Here is a 23,531-nt window from a genome sequence, read left to right on the forward strand (position 1 = left end):
CAAAATCTGATAACACTCCAGGTAGTTTTAAAACATTGCTAACCTGTTCTACATATCTGGACCAAGTTAGTGCCTGGATATGAATCAAATATTATGTTAATCTAGGTACATATTTTTTTTTGTTAGAAAGTCCAGTCTATGTACCTTGGGAGAAAATTTCAAGAGCTGGATGAATGTTTAAAGGGTAGTATAAGAGAATGCGTATGTAAAGAAGTAGGTGGAATTTTGAACTAAAAGCTAGAAGATGTGTGCATTTGGCTTTAATATATGTATTACATGGATTAAGGAAGGAGGCACGTTTAAAACATTGCCTCATCTGATAATCCAGGTTCTGCCAAAGCAGGATGACAGGTAGATTATTGCTCAAAGCAAAGAGAGTACAGGTTAATTCAGGAAGGAAAAGGAAAATCATAAGGACAGTTAGAGACATAACAGTGTACAACCAAAGATTAAAATATAAAAAATGCTTTTGAAGTTGATCTATTTAGGGACTAGGGACACATCAGGTGGCCAAAGTATTGGAGCCTCAGCTTCAGCAACAGTACTTACAATGAATATTCAGGATTGACCTCCTTTAGAACTGACTTGTTTGATCACCTTGTAGCCCAAGGGACTCTCAAGAGTCTGCTGCTGCTGCTGCTACTGCTAAGTCACTTCAGTCGTGTCCGACTCAGTGTGACCCCATAGATGGAAGCCTACCAGGCTCCCCTGTCCCTGGGATTCTCCAGGCAAGAACACTGGAGTGGGTTGCCATTTCCTTCTCCAATGTGTGAAAGTGAAGTCGCTCAGTCGTGTCCGACCCTTAGCGACCCCACGGACTGCAGCCTACCAGGCTCCTCCATCCATGGGATTTTCTAGGCAACAGTACTGGAGTGGCTTGCCATTGCCTTCTCCGCAAGAGTCTGCTACAATATCACAATTCAAGTCATCAAATTTTTGGCGTTCAGCCTTCTTTGTGGTCAATCTCTCACATACATGATTACTGGAAAAGACATAGCTTTGATTACACAGATCTTTGTCAGCAAATTGGTGCCTCTGCTTTTTAATGCTCTGTCTATGTTTGTCATAGGCTTCTTTTCAAGGAGCAAGCAGTTTTTCTAATTTCATGGCTGCAGTCAGAGTCCACAGTGATTTTGGAGCCCAAGAAAATAAAATCTCTCACTGTTACCACTTTTTCCCCTTGTACTTGCCATGAAGTATGGGACTGGATGCCATGATATTTGTTTTTTTGAATGTTGAGTTTTAAGCCAGTTTTTTCTCTCTCCTCTTTCACCTTCATCAAGAGGCTCTTTAGTTCCTCTTCATTTTCTGCCATTAGAGTGGTATTATCTGCATATCTGAGGTTGTTGATATTTCTCCTGGCAATCTTGATTCCAGCTTATGATTTGTCCAGCTCAGTGTTTTGCATGATGTAAATGGGCTTCCCTGGTGGCTCAGAGGTTAAAGCGTCTGCCTCCAATGTGGGAGACCAGGGTTCGATCCCTGGGTCGGGAAGATCCCCTGGCAAAGGAAACGGTAACCCACTCCAGTATTCTTGCCTGGAGAATCCCATGGACGGAGAAGCCTGGTAGGCTACGGTCCACGGGGTCGCATAGAGTTGGACACGACTGAGCGACTGAACGGAACGGAATCTACATATAAGTTAAATAAGCAGGGTAATAATATACAGCCTTGATGTACTCCTTTCCTAATTTTGAACCTAATCTCTCAGGAGATAGGAGAGTGGTCTGGTACTCTCATCTCATGAAGTGTTTTCCTTATTTTGTTGTGATCCCCACAGTCAAAGACTTTAGCATAGTCCGTGAAGCAGAAGTAGATGTTTCTTTGGAACACCCTTGCTTTCTCCATGATCCAACAAGTGTTTGAAATTTGATTTCTGGTTCTTCTGCTTCTTTGAATCCCACATTTTTCAATGGGAAGTTCTTAGTTCATGTACTGTTGAAGACTAGACTGAAGAATTTTTTTAAAAATTTATTTAATTTGAGGCTAATTACTTTGCAATATTGTAGTTTTTGCCATACATTGACATGAATCAGCCATGGTTGTACACATGGCCACCATCCTGAACCCCCCCTCTCCCACCTCCCTCCCCATCACATCCCTCAGGGTCATCCCAATGCACAAGCCCTGAGCACCCTGTATCGTGCATCGAACCTGAACAAGCTAGCGATCTATTCCACATATGATAGTATACATGTTTCAATGCTATTCTCTCAAATCATCCCACCCTCACCTTCTCCCACAGAGTCCAAAAGTCTGTTCTTTACATCTGTGTCTCTTTTGCTGTCTCACATATAGGGTCATCACTACCGTCTTTCTAAATCCCCTATATATGCGTTAATATACTGTATTGGTGTTTTGCTTTCTGACTTACTTCACTCTGTATAATAGGCTCCAGTTTCATCCACCTCATTAGAACTGATTCAAATGTGCTATTTTTAATAGCTGAGTAATATACCATTATCTATATGTACCACAACTTTCTTATCCATTCGTCTGCCGATGGACATCTAGGTTGCTTCTGTATCCTAGCTATTGTAAACAGTGCTGTGATGAACATTGGGGTACACTGTCTCTTTCAATTCTGGTTTTCTTGCTGTATATGCCTAGCAGTGAGATTGCTGGGCTGGATGGCAGTTCTATTTCCAGTTTTTTAAGGAATCGTCACACTGTTTTCCATCAGAGAAGGCAATGGCACCCCACTCCAGTACTCTTGCCTGGAAAATCCCATGGATTGAGGAGCTTTGTAGGTTGCAGTCCATGGGGTCACTAAGAATCGGACATGACTGAGCGACTTCACTTTCACTTTTTACTTTCATGCATTGGAGAAGGAAATGGCAACCCACTTCAGTGTTCTTGCCTGGAGAATCCCAGGGACGGGGTAGCCTGGTAGACTGCCCTCTGTGGAGTGGCATAGGGTCGGACACGACTGAAGCAAGGTAGCAGCAGCAGCAGCAGCCACACTGTTCTCCATAGTGGCTGTACTAGTTTGCATTCCCACCAGCAGTGTAAGAGGGTTGGTTCCTTTTTCTGCACACCCTCTCCAGCATTTATTGTTTGTAGACTTTTTGATAGCAGCCATTCTGACTGGTGTGAAATGGTACCTCATTGTGGTTTTGACTTGCATTTCTCTGATAATGAGTGATACTGAGCATCTTCTCATGTGTTTGTTAGCCATCTGTATGTCTTCTTTGGAGAAATGTCTGTTTAGTTCTTTGGCCCATTTTTTGATTGGGTCGTTTATTTTCCTGGAATTGAGCTGCATGAGCTGCTTGTATATTTTTCAGATTAATTCTTTGTCAGTTACTTTGTTTGTTATTATTTTCTCCCATTCTGAAGGCTGTCTTTTCACCTTGCTTATAATTTCCTTCCTTGTACAAAAGCTTTTAAGTTTAATTAGGTCCCATTTGTTTCTTTTTGCTTTTATTTCCATTACTCTGAGAGGTGGGTCATAGAGGATCCTGCTGTGATTTATGTCAGAGAGTGTTTTGCCTATGTTTTCCTCTAGGGGTTTTATAGTTTCTGGTCTTACATTTAGATTCCCTTTCTGGGTGCCTGGTGTCCTCCCTAGACTGAAGGATTTTGAGCATCACTTTGCTAGCATATGAAATGAGTGCAACTAAACAGTTGTTTTAACATTCTTTGGCATTGCCCTTCTTTGGGATTGGAATGAAAACTGACCTTTTCCAGTCCTGTGGCCACTGCTGAGTTTTCCAAATTTACCACATATTGAGTGCCACAGTTTAACAGCATTATCTTTTAGGATTTTAAATAACTCATATGGAATTCCTTCACCTCCACAAACTTTGCTTGTAGTAATGCTTCCTAAGGCCCACTTGACTTCTCATTCCAGGATGTCTGCTTCTAGGTGAGTAATCACACCACCATGGTTATCTGGGTCATTAAGGCCTTTTTTGGTATAGTTATTCTGTGTATTCTTGTCACCTCTTCTTAATCTCTTCTTCTCTTAGGTCCTTACCGTTTCTGTCCTTTATTGTGCCCATCCTCTCGCATGAAATGCTCCCTTGACATCTCCTATTTTCTTTAAGAGGTCTCTAGTCTTTTGCATTCTATTTTCCCCCTCTATTTCTTGGCATTGTTCATTGAAGAAGGCTTTCTTATAACTCGTTGATATTCTCTGGAACTCTTGTCAGAATTCTTCACTATGATACATCCATCTTGGGTGACCCTGTCCTGAATGGCATGGCTCATCGCTTCACTGAGTTATGCAAACCCCTTCATCACAACACGGCTGTGATCCATGAAGGGGAACTAATAGACTAATGTTCTGTTTTTCAAATAAATATGTTTAATTTGTTACTTAATAAATTAGCTAAACTGGGTATAGAGTCCCTGCAAAGATACTATTTAATTCAGTCTTTAACTTTTTCAAATATATGACTTGTGATAAAAAGAATTTTAGATTTCATTTTCAACTATAAACATTTCTCTCATATCAGTATTGCATAGCTGATGGTGGTTTAAATAATTTGATAATTCCTAATAGTTATGTGCATCAATATTAGGAATATTGTATTATATACTTCAAAATTAGTATCAAATTTTTAATTAATTTAATTAATTCCACATTTGAAATTTGAAGATGTATTTCATTTATTGTTTACTTTGATTTATCTAACATTATTTTGAATACTTGCAATATTTTGATCTTTTTTTGATCAAGTTTAGCACAACTAAAACTAAGCTGGCAAGAGGGAAGATCTTGGGGGTGTAAGTTGTTGGGGTGATGGGTATAAGGTGCGGTGGGTGGTATGTGAATGTCATGTGGGCATACTGCATAATTGAGTCTAAAATATACTATAGTGGCAGACATGTTAGTCATTTTTACTTTTTAAAGTGAGAAGTAGGTTTAAATGCCACCAGAAGAATTTCAAGTTTTAGGTAGCTGAAAAGACTCCTAGTTCCTTCTTTGAACATATGATTATATGTATATATTCCTAATGGGTTTTCTAACTTTGGATATTATCCTCAGATTAAGTACTATATCTAGCCTAATTTGGAGGATTTTCTAGCACTGTATAATATAGTTCTTTGTTTGCAATAGGAAACTGACTACAATGTAAAACCATACCAAATTCTGCAAAGCTACTGCTGTTTGTTAGCATAAAGTAGACAGATATAGCTAAATAGCATTTTTGTGAACCATTTGTAATGCGCTGCTTAAGAGTCAAAGAAGGAGCCTTTGATTTCCAGCATATTTAGAGGTGATATTCAACAGTAGTAATATGTGAATGGAATTTTAAAAGAGCATACATACAGTTAAATCCCACATTGTAACCCACTGATCTAAAGAATATCATTTCTATATATTTCTGAAGATTCTCAGCAGCCTTCAGTTCAGTTCAGTTCAGTCGCTCAGTCGTGACCGACTCTTTGCGACCCCATGAATCACAGCACGCCAGGCCTCTCTGTCCTTAAACTCACCTCCATCGAGTCGGTGATGCCATCCAGCCATCTCATTCTCTGTCGTCCCTTTCTCCTCCCGCCCCCAATCCTTCCCAGCATCAGAGTGTTTTCCAGTGAGTCAACTCTTCGCATGAGGTGGCCAAAGTATTGGAGTTTCAGCTGCAAATTCTTATTAGGGATTAAAAGTAGGAAATGCTATCAGAAGTCTGAGTTATTCCCTCCCCAGAATCGACAGGAATGGATTTAAGCTTTACTAGATTTCTATCACCTACTAATTATCCCATTATTATTATACTCACAGAATATTTTAATATTGGTTACCTCAATATGATCTTCTACCAAATTAATATCTTGTGAGGCCACTAGTCCTAAATAAAGAAAACAAGGTTTCTTTCCTACATCAAAAAACCAAGTGAACACAACTCCCCCATGTCACATATGTGATGGCATTATTACCTGAATCCCAGTAGGCTGAACTGAGTTTTAAAATGAGGCGATAAGGAGAATATTAATACCACAGTTTATGAGATTATTTAAAATCCTAAAAAGATATTGACTCAATCATATTAAAGAAATCTTATACTATAAAAACCTACTGATCCCACATCATATCCTAAAATTAAAAGCTTTTATTACAACATATATCACTATTTCTCAAAGTTGTGTAGTAGCATAGGGAGGTAGAGTGTCACAGAAGAAAGACCAGAAGCCCTGGATTGAGACAGACTTTCACAAACCAAACAGATAATAGAGTACAGCCACACTGTGTGTGTATAGTATACATTTATTATACATACATATATATAAATATGTTATTATTATACATACATGCATTTTGTTTAAATACATTGTATTTAATAAACAATACAATATACTTGTGTATTACAATAATATTGTGTATTACAATAATCCAATTGTAAATATATTGCATTATTTGTGACCCAGTGGACTGTACCCTGCCAGGCTCCTATGTCCCTGAGATTTCCCAGGCAAGAATACTGGAGTGGGTTGCCATTTCCTTTTCCAGGGGATCTTCCTGACCCAGGGATCAAACCCAGATTTCCTGCACTGCAGGCAGATTCTTTACCATCTGAACCATGAGGGAAGCATGTGTAATTATACATACATATATAATATACAAATACATTATATGTTATATAACATAGGTATTGTTATATGTCTATATAAATAAAGTACAGCCACAATCTATGTGTAATATGTATATAGCATAGGTATTATTATATGTCTATATAAAGTACAGCCACAATCTATGTATAATATGTACATATATGCATATATGTATCTATGTGTTGTGTATAGTGTATCATAATTTATATATTATGTATAAAGTATATGTAACATATGTATGTAGATCATCATAATGCTATTACATTGCCATAGCAACTGTTGTATAGTTCATACTTTATATATATTAACAATCTATTAATATAGTAGTAAAATTTAATAATGATTCTGAAGATTTATTATGATGATTTTAAACAAGATTGGTGCAATATTAAGAACATGTTTTAGGGACAAACAGTAACTTGAAACTTACTGAATTTGTATGCTTCTACTATAAATTAGTCAGTAATTATAGTTAATTTTATGTGCTCAGTCATTCAGTTGTGTAGAACTCTTTGCAGCCCCATGAACTGTAGCCTGCCAGGCTCCTCTGTCAATGGAATTTTCCAGGCAAGAATACTGGAGTTGGTTGCCATTTCCTACTCCCAGGGACCTTCCCAACCCAAGGATCAAAACCGCATCTCTTACACCTCCTGCATTGCAGAAAGATTCTTTACCACTGCACCACCTAGGAAGCCCATTATATTTAATAATAGTTATAAATATAGAGCATAAATGTAAAACAAATGTCAAAACACTATCAGTTTAAAGGGATCAGCATAAATGATGCATTTAAAGCCATCAACGTGAAAGATATACTGCAGGGGCTGGAGAGTACTGAAAGCATAAAGTTGAGATCACTAATACTTGTGGAATCAATAAAGGATTAGAAGTGTGTAAAGGAGAATGAGAAATACTGTTCTGAACAAAAGGAGAACCTCAGAAAGTGCTATTTAGCAAATAAAAGGGAAAGAAACATTCAAGATGCAGCCTTCCAGATGCTGCTGAATTCTCAAATGAAATAAATTGTAGTGGATGCAGGTTTAGTGAAGAAATGGGAGTGAAACAACATTTCTGTGATTCTAAGATGTAAATGAAAGTTGAATAATGGACACAGCTAGTTGAATATGTCTTGAAAGACATATCTATAAAGGAGATATATTAGATGTTTGATAAAGGGAGTTTCAAGGTGGAGAGAGACTTTCTGAAATGAGATGAAAAAATACAGCCTAAAGTGAAAGTACCAATGAAGGAAGATAATTGTAAGATAAAAAAGAAAGTGGGTATGATCTAGGGTGTTAGAATTCCTGGAAAGTAGGAGGAGATGGTACCCACTGCAGAGAGGGAGAGAGAAGAATTGGCTTTGGATTGGATGGAGACATCTTTTCTGCAACATTAAAATATAAGAAATGATTATTTTATATCTATACTCACACATTAGAGATTAAGAAGCCAAGATAAATATGCCCTAATTCCTTATTTTTTATTTGAAAGTCAGAAGTGGGTTTTGTTTGCTGCTCGGGAAGAGAATTAGACGTGTATAAGGTGGCTTATTTCTAATGGTAAATATTTGGCATATTAAATAGAGCAGACAATGTTATGGCTGCCTGGATAGGAGGGGCGTTTGGGGTAGAATGGATAGATGTATATGTATGACTGAGTCCCCTCACTGTTCACCTGAAACTATCACAACACTGTTTGCTAATTGGCTGTACCCCAATAAAAAATAGTCAATAAAGTAGAAAAAAAAGAAATGTCTGTAAAAAAATAAATAAATAGAGCAGAGGGAGGAAAGAGAAGAGGACAAAGAACATAATCTGAAAGTATGATGCAATTGAAAATATAGTGGAGGTGAGAAAAAAAAAGTGACCACAGAGGAAGAAAGGAATCAAAGCAATAGAGTTTTCATGAAGATAAATGATGAGTAGAATTAAATGTCTTCCAATTATTTATATAAGAATATTTAATATCTGTTTTAGCAAAACTAACAGCAGTTTCAGAACTATTAGAAAGATTTTTGTTTTATTTCTTGGGGTACTTTATACATTTATAAAGTATATGTTTATATGTTTTGTTTTATTTCTTGAGGTACTTTATTACTTTATAACGTTGTGTCAGTTTTGGGTTTGCTGGGGGAGGAGAGAGGGATATGATTAAAGGACAGTACACAGACAGCCTCTAGATTAATGACAAGTCAGTGGTTAAGATAATGGAAAATGAGGCCTAGACTGATTGGAAGAAGGGGGCCAATGGTAGGGAAAATACCAAGATCAAAGGAATGGAATTCTGATGGGTTCAAAGAATTGGTGAAGTAGAAGCTCCCAGTAGATGCTGTAGCTTATATGATTAATGACAAAAACAGAAAGAGTGTGCAATGATGTTTTTTTTCTCAATAAGAGTGAATTATCACAGCATAGATAAACCTCAAAGAACTGAGTTTTGTATAAAAGAGCATTAAGGAAATAGTGTGAAACCTGGGGTGTGGGTGTAAGAGTTTCCTTTACTTCACAGGGCTACACAAGAAACAGGGCCTTTAGGGGAATAATCCTTTTTATTAATCTATCTCAATAATACATGGGAAATCCCATGGACAGAAGAGCCTGGCAAGCTACAGTCCATGGGGTTGCAAAGAGTCAGATGCAACTGAGCAACTAAGCATGGCATGTCAGGGAATGTGAAAAGATTCTGGTGAAGTGGTGCAGTGGAATTTGTGTTATGGAAGGGGAATTAAGAAGTATGTGATAGGGAAATTACAAGAGACAATATATAACCAGTGAAATTTGCAGCTTGAGTATGCATGGTATGTGAATAGTTTTAGTGGCATGACTGGTAAAGTTTTAGCCATGCGAATCAAAAAATTGATTTATTTTCTTCAGCTAAACTTAAAGCATGAGTGCCTATTACTTCTTTTCTTTCAAAACCACTTTATTAAGTTATAATTTGAACACTGTAAAATTCTCCAAGTGTAAGTGTCCTAGTCAGTGATGTTTGGTAAATATACAGAGTTGTGCAACCATCAATACAATCCACTTTTGATAATTTTCATTGGCCTAAAGCTTCCCTTGTACATTTGCATGTTTGCTCAGTTGTGTCCGACTCTCTGTGACCTCATGGACTGTAGCCCACCAGGCTTCTCTTTCCATGGGATTTCCTAGGCAAGAATACTGGAGTGGGTTGCATTTCCAGGGAATCTTCCTGACCTGGGATCAAACCCTTATCTCTTGCATCTCCTACATTGATAGGTAGGAGCCTATCTTTTAACACAGAGCCACCTGGGAAGCCCCCTCCCTTGTACACATTTGTTGTCAATCCCTGTTCTTATACCTAGTATCAGAAACCTCCTGATTTACTTTCTGTCTTAACAATTTGCCTTTCTGTAATTTCCTCATAAATGACATCTGGCCCATTTTGTGTCTTGCCTTTTTAATCCGATAAGTGATTTGCAAATATTTTCTCCCAATGTTTAAGTTGTAATTTTTTTTGTTATTGTTGATAATTTTAATTCATGATGCCTGTTGAAGAGCAAAGGTTTTTAGTTTTGATGAAGTTCAACTTATCATTTTTTAATGGATTATGATTTTGTTTTCATACCTAACAACTCTCTTTGACCAATCCAAGGTCAAACTGATTTTCTCCTGTTTATTTTTTTCTAAAATTTTTATATATTTAGAACTTACATTTAAGCAGCTGACTCATTTTGAGTTTTTATTGTTATTGTTATGATGTGATATGTCTAAATATATTTCTCTGAAATGGGTACCCCCAGTTTTCCCAGCACAATTAGTTGAAAAGGCTATCATCTGCCCAGTATATTGTCTTGGCATCTTTGTTGAAATACAACTATAAATATAATGGTTCCTTTTTAAACAGGCAATTCATTTTGATTGATCTCTGCATCTATTCTTATGCCAATGCCACCATTTTCTTATTTAATTAGATTTATAGTAAAGCTGCTCTTGTAGTTCAAATATATTTTATTAATATACTAGGTTATTTGCATTTCCATGTAAATTTTAGGATTTGCTTGTCAGTTTTACAAAAGAAAAAATGCTTCATTATAAGGATTGCATCAAATCCGATTAATTTGGAGAGAAAACCAATTCAGTATTGCAAAGCAGCATAAAGAACTATCTCTCCATTTCTTTTAAGCTTCCTTTCAGCAATGTTTTTGGTTTTTAGTAGACAAATTTTGATTTCTTTCTTAAATTTGTCCCACAGTACTTTATTCTTGATCCTAGTATAAACAGTTATTTTCTTAATTTTTGAATTGTTGGTTCTCAGTAGGCATATAAATTAATTTATTGATCTTGTATCCTGCTACTTTGTTATAGTTCTTAATTCTAGTAGCCTTTTTGGTAGGCTTCTTAGAAATTTCAGCATACAGGATTATGTTATCTGCATGCAAAGGCAGTATTACTTCTTTTCAGATCTGAATGCCTTTTATTCATTTTTATTGTTTTAATTCTCCGGCTAGAACCATCAGTACAACTAGATCAACTATTGTTGCCTTGTTCCTGTGCTTAGGAGAAAACTATTTTCACCATTAAGATGTTAGCCATAAGTTTCTCATAGATGCTATCATTAGACGAGTACATTCTTCTTTTCTTGTTCAGTTCAGTCACTCAGTCGTGTCCAACTCTTTGCAACCCCATGAATCACAGCATGCCAGGCCTCCCTGTCCATCACCATTGTTAATATGTGTTGGGGCTTACCAAATGCCTTTCCCCCAACTGGTGATATGATGTGTTTCTTCTATTCTTTTATTCTATTAATATGGTGTATTATCAATACTTTGATTTTCAGATGCGGTAGTGGTGGTCGTTTTGTCACTAAGTCGTGTCTGTCTCTTGCCACCCCATGGACTGAAGCCTGCCAGGTTCCTCTGTCCATGTTGAACAAACCTTAAATTCCTGGAAGAATTCCAATTCATCCTAATATACATTCTTTGAAATATGTTGTGGGATTAATTTGTTGATATTTTATCAGTAATCTATATTTATGTACATGTTCTTTCTATTATTTGGGGCTTCCCTGGTGTCTCAGACAGTAAAGAATCTGCCTGCAAGGTAGGATACCTGGGTTCGATTCGTGGATTGCAAAGATCCCCTGGAGAAGGGAACAGCAACCCACTCCAGTATTCTTGCCTGGAGAATTCAGAGGAGCCTGACAGGCCACAGTCCATGTACTTGCAAAAGAGTTGGACACGACTGGGTAACTAATACACACAAACACACAGTTTCTATAATTTTACTTTCTTGTGCTACTTACACCTTCTTTTAATATCTGGGTAAGATAGTCTTAGAAAGAGTTGGAAAATGCTTCCACTTTTTTTGTTTCTTAAGAGTTTAAGATCATCATTATGTATATTTTAACTATCTGATAAAAGTCCCTAGTGAATTCGTAAGAGCATTAAACTTTCTTAAAGAGATATTTTCGTTAAATTCTTAATTCAATTTCTTCACCAGTAACAGGTCAATTCAGATTTTCTGTTTTCTTCCTGAGTCAGTTTTTATAATTGCTGTCTTTTGTATTAATTTGTCAATTTAATTACATTTTCTAATTTATTGGCATGAAATTGTTCATAATATTCTCTTTCAGTACTTTTAATTTCTGTTGACTTCTTACTAATGGATTTTTAAATTTTCTGATTTTGTCTTCTCTTTTATTTTGGTTAGTCAAAAAATTGTCAATTTTTATGTTTTTTTTTTCAAAACCATCTTTTATTTTTATCAATTTTATTTATTGATTTTCTGAATTCTCAGATATTAATTATTTCATTTCTTCTGCTTTTTTCTTTTTTGGCTATTTTCAGAATGTTGAATTTATTTTTTTGAATAAAGATTGTTTTTTCTTTTTTTTTTTAAATAATTGGGGCTAATTTTCTATGTTTTGATTTTGTTTCTATTCAGCTCAAAATATTTTCTAATTTTTCTCTTGTTATTCTTTCAGCTGTAGGTTTTAAACTGTGCTGCTTCATTTCCAAATATTTAAAGATTTCCCAACCGTGTTTTTTTTGTTTGTTTGTTTCTAATTTAAACAGTATATTTGAAGAATATACTTTCAATTATTTCATTCCTTTTGCGTTTGAGTCTTGTTTCATGACATAGTAGTTGCCACATCCTAAAAAATATTTCATGTGCACTGGGGAAAGATAGAAATATTTTTGTAAAACATTTTTGGAAAGATAGGAATATAAAAATATTTTCTATTTTTTCTGTGTGCTGTATTCTACAGATGAGAGTTAAGCTGGTTAATAGTTCAAGTCTTCTGTATTCATGCTGACTTTTTTTATACAGTTGTTTTAGTAATTACTGAGAATTTGGCATTGATATCTTTGACCTCAGTGTACTTCTTATAGACAACATGCATTGAACCTTGCATTTTCATCTTGCATTTTGATTGGATGATTAGCCAAAACTCATTTAATACAGTGATCAATATGCTTGAATTCTGTCAGCCCATTTATTTTTAAATGTTTTCTTATGTATTTCTTTCTGTGTTGCTTCTTCCTCCCAAATTTTGTGTAAACTATTGTCTAAGTGTCCATTTTAATTCCCCAGTGATTTTTTAACCATATATTTCAATTTTTTTCTTGGTTGCTCTAAGAATTGCAACATATATTTTAATTTATCACAGTCTATTGAATACTTCCAATAAATTTCAAGAACTATAGAAACTTTGAGATGTTACCCTAATTTCAACAACAGATTGCCTGCAACATTCTCATGAACACTGACAGAAAGCAGATACTGATGCTGACTCATGGGGAGCAAGCAAAGGACTTTATTATCCACACAGTATTGGAAGCCAAAGGACTATCGTGTTTATGCCCTGGGTCTAATTCCTACAAGGGCAAACTGCAAAATATCAGGTGGTACGTGCCCACAAAATGAGTTTCATGACAGAAGGTGACCCTGAAGTTAGTTTACCTGAATCTCATACAAGGACAGCAAGCTTGCCTATGTTTTGCTCCAGTGAGAAGACAGTAACTCTGTTCTGTATGGCTGCTCACTGTACAAATATTCTTGTATGGACAGTCTAGCAAAAGGCAAAAATGTCTCTGCTGACAAGGTGTATGGAAATGAGAGAGACCCATGAGGAATTATATCCCAACAATTAGTGCATGTTTAATTCCAGTTAAATACAGTTGCAGTCCATGGTGTCGCAAAGAGTTGGACATGATTAGGCAACTAAGCGCCAACCACAGCAACTTTTCTGTAATATAGTTCCATCCTTCTCTCTCTTTTTTGCTATAATTTCATATATATTATGTTCTCATATTATATATGATGATATGAAAAGCACAGTAGTATAATTATTGCTATATAGAAGCATGCATCCTTTAAAGAAATTGAGAAGGGAAAAGGGGTACATTTTTAAAACAATTTGCATTTACCCACATAATTATCAATTCCAGTGATGTTGCTTTCTTCATATTTGTGTTAACATCTGGTATCATTTTCTTTCAGCTTGACAATTTCCTTTACCATATCTTGAATGACAGGTATACTAGCAATGATTTATCACAGTTTTTGTTTATCCAGGAATGCTTACATTTCTCTCTTTTTACCTATATATCACTAAATATATTCACATATATTTCAGCATTTTGAACATACCATCCTATAAACTTATAGCTTCTGGTGGTTTTCATGAGAACTAAGATATTAATCTTTTTGTCTTATTTGTGGTGAATTGTTTTTCTGTTGCTCCTTTTAAGAATTTTCTTTTGTTTTGGCTTTCAACAGTTTGTCTATTTTATATCTGTGTGTGGATCTCTTTGCTTTTAAACTTCTTTGGTGTCATTTTTTAAAATCAAATTTGGGGAGTTGTGTGCCATTATCTTTCATTTCTTTTCCTGGCCTTTCTCTCTTTGCTCAGCTCCAGGGCTTCCTAATACATCTATGTCAGTGCGCCTGATGTTGTCCTAAAAGTCTCTGAGGTTCTGTTTATCCTTTTTTTTCCCTTTGTTTTCTTCAGATTATGTATTTCAGTTGATGTGCATTCATGTTCACTGATGTGGTTTTCTTCTGCTATCTCAATCCTTCTATTCAGGCCATCTAGAAAATGTCTTATTTTAGATTTAAAATTTTCACACTAGAATTTCCATTTGGTATATTTGTAGAATTTCTATTTCTTACTGATATTACCTTTTTAGTGAAACATTTTCATATCTTATATAATTATTTAAGCATTGCTTCCTTTGATCCTTTGAACATGGATACAGTGGTCATTTTGAAATCATTGCCTGCAAAATCTAATACAGGGGTCCATTGGAGACAGTTTCTATCATCTAATAGTTTTCCTGAGCAAGATTCACTCATTTCTCTACATGATTCAATTTTTATTTTTTTATTTATTTTTGGTTTTGTAGATTGTGCCTTTCTCACAACACAGGGTGTAGCACTTCTGGGTTCTGATTTTCTTAACTGAACAACACTGTTATCATTGCTTTTCTTTGATGTTTTGCTGTGATTTGCTTTACGCTATAACTTTCCTGGACTTAATCTGTGGCCTCCTCACCTCTGCTGCGTGCAATCATTCACTTTTATTCTGTCTGCTTTTTGTTTGTTGGTTTTGCCCTCAATTCCTAAAGATGCTACCTGTGTCTGCATAGCTTGCCAGATAGCCAGTGATTAGTGAAAACTTGTTCAAACGTAAAGGCAGTAAAGATTCCACACTCGGCAGCGATGATGGTACCAGATTGTAGGGTATTTCCAAAGTCCAGGTAGTTTGCACGTGTTTCTACCAGAGTCCCTTCAGACACCATGTGTGTGCTCAGAGCATTCCATTCAGCCATAGCTGCTTGGATGTCTTGGGGCCTTTTGGGTCTCCTCTCCAAGTACACATAGCTCCCCAGCAGAATTATGGGAGAGCCCTTGGCTCTTATTTCGAGATCACTTTGTTAAAAGTTTTGGTTGCCCAGTGGACTGACCGCAATTTCAATTGTTACCTTAAGCCAATAGAGCTGCAAGCTTTCTGTATTTGTTTCCAGTTGTGTTTGCTCGTGTTTTTACTATTATCATTGAGGTTGGGCTATCCACACTGAAACAAAGTCAGTTTCTTCTTCCATGGAAGCTTCTTGCTTTCACAGTCAACGCTGCCCTGGAAGAACCACCATGCTGACTGAGATGGCAGGAGGGGATATGGGAGTAGCCCAAGCAAAAATGCTCTATAGTTGAGGAAGCTGAGCCTTAGTAATATTGTGTATGTGTTAGTCCCTCAGTCATATCCAACTCTACAACCCTACAGACAGTAGCCCACCAGGCTCCTCTGTCCATAGGATACTCCAGGCAAGAATACTGGAGTGGGTTGCCATGCCCTCCTCCAGGGGATCTTCCTGACCCAGGGATTGAATGCTCATGCATTAGCAGAAAGGCTCTTTATCACTAGCACCACCTCAGAAGTCCCTACTTCCCTGAGTAGTCTCCACCTTTCTGCTTATTGCTAGTTCATAATTATCAGTATATTCTTTATTAAGGGCATGGTCTCCAGGCTAAATGCCCCTAAGTTCTGAGAATATATTTGATGTTGTAGAATATCAAAGCATAAAACCTAATCTCGAATGTAGCAACCTGCTTGAATTGTACCTATCAAAGTTCTTCACAGTGTAACCATTTTTTCTTATATAATACATCCAGCATTACTATCTCTGAATTCCTGAAGCACAAGCTCTCTGAGGCTAGGGTAGTATATTATTTTTTCTAGGCATGCTTGGAAATACCATGGATTCTGTGGCTCACACGATAGAAATTATGTTCTCGGCGTTCTGGAAGCTGGAAGTCCAAGATCAAGGTATTGGCAGGGTTGGTTTCTCCCTTCGCCTCTTTCTAGGCCTTGCAGAATGCCACCTTCTTGAGGTGTCTTCATCTGCTTTTCTCTTTCTGTCGATGCATCCTTGAGTCTGTGTGTCCTAGTCTCCCCTTTCTTCAAGAACCCCGGTCAGACTGGATTAAGACCAACCTGAAAGTCCTCTTTGTAGCTTAATCACCTCTTTAAAAGTCTTATCTCTAAATCTGGTTGCATTCTGAGGTACTGGGGTTTGGAACTTCAACATTTGAATTTTAGGGGGAGAAATTCAGCCCATGACAGCTGATGCTCTGAAAGAGCACAGAAAATAAAGCTGAAATGAGGGCTGTTTTAATCTATCTTGACAGCTACTTAAATTTTATTTGCTCTTTACCTACAAAATAAAAAACCTACCATCATAGGAATTAAAATTAGAAAACATGCATAAAAATTATGCTACACAATCTTAGAATATAATTCTCCATGGATTCCTTATGTTTCTGTGTGGTCTCTTCATTTCTGAGCAAAGGGCATGTATGAATAGCAACTGGAATTGGAAGTTGCAAAGATATATCCCTCTGAAGATATTTAGAATCATCCTAGATATTGAAGATGAAGTCTTCTACTTCCTCTTACTTGAAACATTTGCTTACATTATGGGGTAATAACCTTAAAGATAGCATCCTACTCTCCCCTGGAGGAAATTCGCTTCATCTCTGGGAAATGAGTAATCTCAGTCTTTCTAGAAGGGAGGATGGGAAGGTCAATGTCACAAACAGCTCTGATAAAGGTCAGAATCTTCTCCTGTGGTGACAGGTCCTCACAGTGTCTCCCTGCAGGAAATGGGACAGGGTGAACCAGTGCATGGCATTGCTATGGCTACTCCTTTTGCTGTGAATAATAAACTGTCTCTGACACAGAGGTCTGTGTTCTTCTGTCAGTATATGGCTAAAAAGCTCTACCAGACTAACTGGCTGCTTGCAAGTAGGGTAAAATTTCAGACTCTTCACAATATCTTACTAAACATAGTTAACCACCACCTAACTATCACTTTTCACTTTCACACATTGGAGAAGGAAATGGCAACCCACTCCTGTGTTCTTGCCTGGAGAATCCCAGGGACGGGGGAGCCTGGTGGGCTTCTGTCTATGGGGTCACACAGAGTCGGACACGACTGAAGTGACTTAGCAGCAGCAGCAGCAGCAACTATCCGTTCTTACAATTACTTTGTCAGGCATTTTTGTGACCTTAAGCTAGGTAGCATATCTAGGGAAACAGACTTTCTTGGGATCTCTCAGATTTTCTCCAGGGTACAATTTAATTCCTACATGTTTATCATATGAATTAATTTGTTCCATTTATGATTTAAGGCAGAAAATATTCTGACTACAATAAATAAGGAGCAATTACTATTGTCTTTCAGTCGCTAAGTCATATTCAACTCTTTCTGACCCCATCGTCTATAGCCTGCCATGCTCCTTGTCCTCCGCTATCTCCTGAAGATTGCTCAAATTTATGTTCATCGAGTCAGTTTTGCTATCTAACTATCTCATCTTCTACCACCTCCCTTCTTCTTTTGCCTTCAGTCTTTCCCAGCATCAGGGTCTTTTCCAATGAATCAGCTCTTCACATCAGGTGGCCAAAATATTGGAGCTTCAGCATCAGTCCTTCCTGATTGAATATTCAGGATTGATTTCCGTTAGGATTGACTGTTTGGTCTCCTTGCAGTCCAAGGGATTTTTCAAGGGTCTTCTCCAGAACCACAATTTGAAAGCATCAATTCTTTGGTGACCAGTCTTCTTTATGGTTCAACTCTCACATCCATAAGTGACTGCTGGAAAAACCAAAGGTTTGACAATATGGATCTTTATTGGCAAAATGATGTCCCTAGCTTTCTAATAGAGTATCTAGATTTGTCATAGCTTTTCTTCCAGGGACCAAGCATCTTAATTTCATGGCTGAAATATCTAGACTATGTTAATACTTAGAATCTTGTTCTAACTCTGAAAACTCAAAGTAGCCAACAGTGGTAATAAACCTTTTACATATTTGGTAAAAGTGCCTTTTGTTAAAGCTCTTTAATAGAATGTCATAGGTTAGCTCCAGTTAATGGATTTATTTTCTTAAAAGATGGTTTTTGGGACATAAAAAAATTTTCCCTTGTTTTTCTCTCTCCCATAACTAAAATATGCCTTGATTCATTGTCTGAAAAATATAGCCTCAGTAGAGTCTGTAACAAAAAACCAGATGAAGGATCTATAGCAGATACAGGCTATGTAATAACTATAGCTAAAATACTTATCTGTTAACTATTGAGCACAACAGAACAGGCAATGAAAGAAGAGAGCACAGGTCAAAATATCTCTAAACAAATGTTCATGATAATAACTATATGAGACAGTACACTTCAGTCTTTGAGTTTTAATGGATCTTCAGCAAATGCTAAAATTCATCCCTGATCCCATTTTATCTTTTTTATTCTATTCTCTCAGTATAATACACTAACCAGCATCAACCCCTCTCCCACACTTTTCAACGTGTAATTTAAAAAAGAATCCAAAATAACTTTGGATTTAATCCACTTTTTTTGTTTCACCCTAGCCACGAAGATATCTGCAGTTTAACAAACCCCCCCCAGGTGATTCTTAGGCACTCTCGTTTTGAATCCTACTTGGTAACCTTGCTCATTATGTATCTGGAAATTCCTCATTAATTTAAAATTCGGACCTATATTTCAAATGTGGTCTTAATTGATTTCCTTTAGGTCCTTCTGGACTGTCCTGATAGTGCAACACTGCAGTTTGCAACAGCTCTTCATGTATATTGTACAGCTAATCATCACACTAGTCCTTCAGTTCAGTTCAGTTCAGTCGCTCAGTCATGTCCGACTCTTCGCAACCTCATGAATCACAGAACGCCAGGCCTCCCTGTCCATCACCAACTCCCAGAGTTCACTCAAACTCATGTCCATCGAGTTGGTGATGCCATCCAGCCATCTCATTCTCTGTCGTCCCCGTCTCCTCCTGCCTCCAATCCCTCCCAGCATCAGAGTCTTTTCCAGTGAGTCAACTCATCGCATGAGGTGGCCAAAGTATTGGAGTTTCAGTTTTAGCATCAGTCCTTCCAATGAACACCCTGGATTCATCTCCTCTAGAATGGACTGGTTGGATCTCCTTGCAGTCCAAGGGACTCTCAAGAGTCTTCTCCAGCACCACAGTTCAAAAGCATCAATTCTTCGATGATCAGCTTTCTTCACAGTCCAACTCTCACATCCATACATGACCACGGGAAAAACCATAGCCTTGACTAGATGGACCTTGGTTGGCAAAGTAATGTCTCTGCTTTTTAATATGTTATCTAGGTTGGTCATAACTTTCCTTCCAAGGAGTAAGCTTCTTTTAATTTCATGGCTGCAATCAGCATCCGTCCTATAGAAAGGTTAATTTTTATTTTACTTATTAAAAAATTAAATAGTTAATAACTTAACTCATACCTTGTTTGTAACTAATAAAACTGGGACTTGAGAATACTAGAAGTAGACCAGTAACCCAAAGTGAAAGTGTTAGATGCTCAGTTGTGTCCTACTCTCTGTGACCCCATGTACTGTAGCATGCAGGGCTCCATTGTCTATGGAATTCTCCAGGCAAGAATACTGGAGTGGGTTTCCATGCCCTTCTCCAGGGGATCTTCCCAACTCAGGGATCGAACCTGGGTCTTTTGCATTGCAACCAGATTCTTTACCATCTAAGCCATCAGGGAAGACCTAATATACCAAACTGTCGTTGTTTAGTCACTGATCGTGTCCAACTCTTCGTGGCCCCATACACTGCAGCATGCCAGGTTTCCCTATCCTTCAGCATCTCCTGGAGTTTGCTCAAACTCATGTCCACTGAGTCAGTGATGCCATCCAAATATCTTGTTCTCTGTCATCCCCTTCTCCTCCTGACTTCAATCTTTCCTATCATCAGGGTCTTTTCCAATGACTTGGATCTAAGTATCAGGTGCCCAAAATATTGGAGCTCCAGTTTCAGCATCAGTCCTTCCAGTGAATAGTCGGGGTTGATTTCCTTTAGGATTGATTGGTTTGACCTCCTTGCAGTCCAAGGGACTCCCAAGTGTCTTCTTCAACACCACAATTTGAAAGCACTCAGCCTTCTTTATGGTCCAACTCTCATATTCGTATGTGACTACTGGAAAAACCAGAGCTTTGACTACAAACAAAATAGCCACATTTTAATTCTACCTAGAGCTAGGCATTTCTGTCCATAAATTTGACTACACCGATCACCGCCAGGCTGCCTCCATAATGTCTGTTTTGAATATTTTGCCTCTTTCTTTCCCACAGATTGTTTTGCTGAGAAAATTTACTCATTATTGCCATTATGCAAACAAACCACTCCCACCATTGAATTTTCCTTTTGATTCCACCTGAATTTTAGCATCCTCTTCATAACACTAATTTTAAAACATTATCATATATCTTACATCCCTCCTACCAAAAGTTTCTGATAAATTAGTTTTGTGAGTTTGGTCTTAATGTGGCTATGAGGTTGAATTCTTGTCATGTAACAGAATACTCAGTTGCACTTTCATTGTCACCTCATATTGGTACTGGAATCCACAACTGGGGACTGATAAGCAAAATGTAACAGGTGTGGATATGAGAATTGGACCATAAAGAAGGCTGAGCGCCAAAGAATTGATGCTTTCAAATTGTGGTGCTGGAGAAGACTCTTGACAGTCCCTTGGACTACAAGGAGATCAAATCAGTCAATATTAAAGGAAATCAACCCTGAATATTCATTGGAAGGAATGATGTCGAAGCTGATATTTTGGTCACTGGATGCAAAGAGCTGACTCATTGGAAAAGACTGTGATGCTGGGAAAGATAGAGGCAGGAGGAGAAGGGGATGACAGAGTATGATATGATTGGCTGGCATCATTGACACAATGAACATGCGGTTCAAAAAGCTCTGGGAGATGGTGAAGGACAGGAAGCCTGGTGTGATGCTGTCCATCAGGTCACAAAGAGTCAGACACGACTGAGCAACTGAACAACAACAACATAAACAAGCAGTTGGAGGCCTGACACCGCCCTCAGCACTTAAAAGAGGGTTCGAACTGGTTCTGATGCTCCTATTCTACTCCAATTTCTGAACCCTCCATTTTTAAAAAACTTTATTATTTTTATTGGAGTGTAGCCAATTAACAATGTTGTGACAGTTTCAGGTGGACAGTGAAGGGATATATACGTGAATCCATTTTCCCCCAAACTCCTTTCCCATTCAGACTTCCACATAATATTGAGCAAAGTTCCCTTTACCTTCATTGGTTATTCATTTTAAATGAAGCAATGTGTACATGTCTATCCCAAGCTCCCTGACCGTCCCTTCCTCTCATTCTTCCTAACATAAGTCTGTTAATCTGTTTTTGTTTTGTAAATAAGTTCATTTGTATCATTTCTTTTTAGATTCTGCATGTAAAAGATGCCATAGGATATTTCCCCTTTCCGATTTACTTCACTCAGCATGACAATCTCTAGGTGCATCCATGTTGCTGTAAATGGCATTATTTCATTTTTTTTAATGGCAAGGTAATTCAGTTCAGTTCAGTCGCTCAGTAGTGTCTGACTCTTTGTGACCCCATGGACTGCAGCACACAAGGCTTTCCTGTCTGTCACCAACTCCCCGAGCTTGCTCAAACTCATGTCCATCAAGGTGGTGATGCCATCCAACCGTCTCATCCTTATCCCCTTCTCCTCCCACCTTCAATCTTTCCCATCATCAGGGTCTTTTCAGATGAGTCAGTTCTTCGCATAAGGTAGCCAAATTATTGGAGTTTCAGCTTCAGCATCAGTCCTTCCAATGAATATTCAGGACTGATTTCCTTCAGGATGGACTGGTTTGATCTCCTTGCAGTCCAAGAGACTTTCAAGAGTCTTCTCCAATACCACAGTGCAAAACTATCAAATTTCCAGCATTCAGCTTTCTTTATAGTCCAACTCTCACATCTATACATGACTACTGGGGAAACCACAGGTTTGACTAGATGGACTTTCATTGGCAAAGTAATGTCTCTGCTTTTTAACGTGCTGTCTGGGTTGGTGATAGCTTTTCTTCCAAGGAACAAACATCTTTTACTTTCATGGCTGCAGTCATCATCTGCAGTGATTTTGGAACCTCAAAAAATAAAGTCTCTCACTGTTTCCATTGTTTCCCCATCTATTTTCCATGAAGTGATGAGACTGGATGCCATGATCTTAGTTTTCTGAATGTTGAGTTTTAAGCCAAATTTTTCACTCTCCTCTTTCACTTTCATCCAGAGGCCAGGCTTTCATCAAGACTTTCATCAAGTTGGCAGGCAATATTATATTGTATATGTGTACCACATCTTCTTTATCATTCTTCTGTCAATAGACACTTAGATTACTTCTTGGTTATTATAAACAGTGCTGCCGTGGACATTGGGATGCATGTATTCTTTCAGATAATGTTTTTCTCTGGATATATGCCCAGGAGTGGTATTGCTGGACCATATGGTAGTTCTATTTTTACCTTTTTAAGGAACCTCCATACTGTTCTCCAGAGTGCCTGTACCATTTTACATTCCCACCAACAGTGAAGGAGGGGAACCCTCCATTTTTAACCAAATAAGGATATTTCCAACAAAATTACTCAGATTTAAGGGTTGCCCTCGTTCCTCTACTGAAAGTCTGCTTCTCCATCCAACTATTATAGCTACATGTGCTCATTTAAGCAGGGGTGGGAAGAGAACTGAAGTGATAGTCCTAGACAAGAAGAAGAGGCAAGATTGAAAAGCAAGCAGAACCTGAGAGTGCGTGCGGACACTGTTCCATTTTAGCACATAAGAATCAGATGCGAAGCACGTGGCAGGAGCCTAGTTGGGAAGGCTGACTGGCTGCCAAGTGAACAAAAGCCTAAGATGATAGCAGAAGAAGGTTGGAATAGAGCAAGTCAGAGGAATCATCATCTTTGGGAATCTCCTGTCAGTAGGTTTGCCCATGTTGCAATGAGATAGTAGTTAGTCTTCAGAATTTTGTGACATCCATGCTCACCTAGATAAGGGAGAATTAAAAGTGAAGCCAATGAGATACATATCCCTAACCTAATCCAGTGAAGGATAGCAGAACCCAAAAGACAGAACAAGAGCAGTGAGAAGAGAGAACATAC

Source organism: Moschus berezovskii, chromosome 13 (assembly GCF_049115385.1).
Source record: "Moschus berezovskii isolate FMDL1 chromosome 13, NW_MosBer_1.0, whole genome shotgun sequence".
Taxonomy (NCBI): Eukaryota; Metazoa; Chordata; class Mammalia; order Artiodactyla; family Moschidae; genus Moschus; species Moschus berezovskii.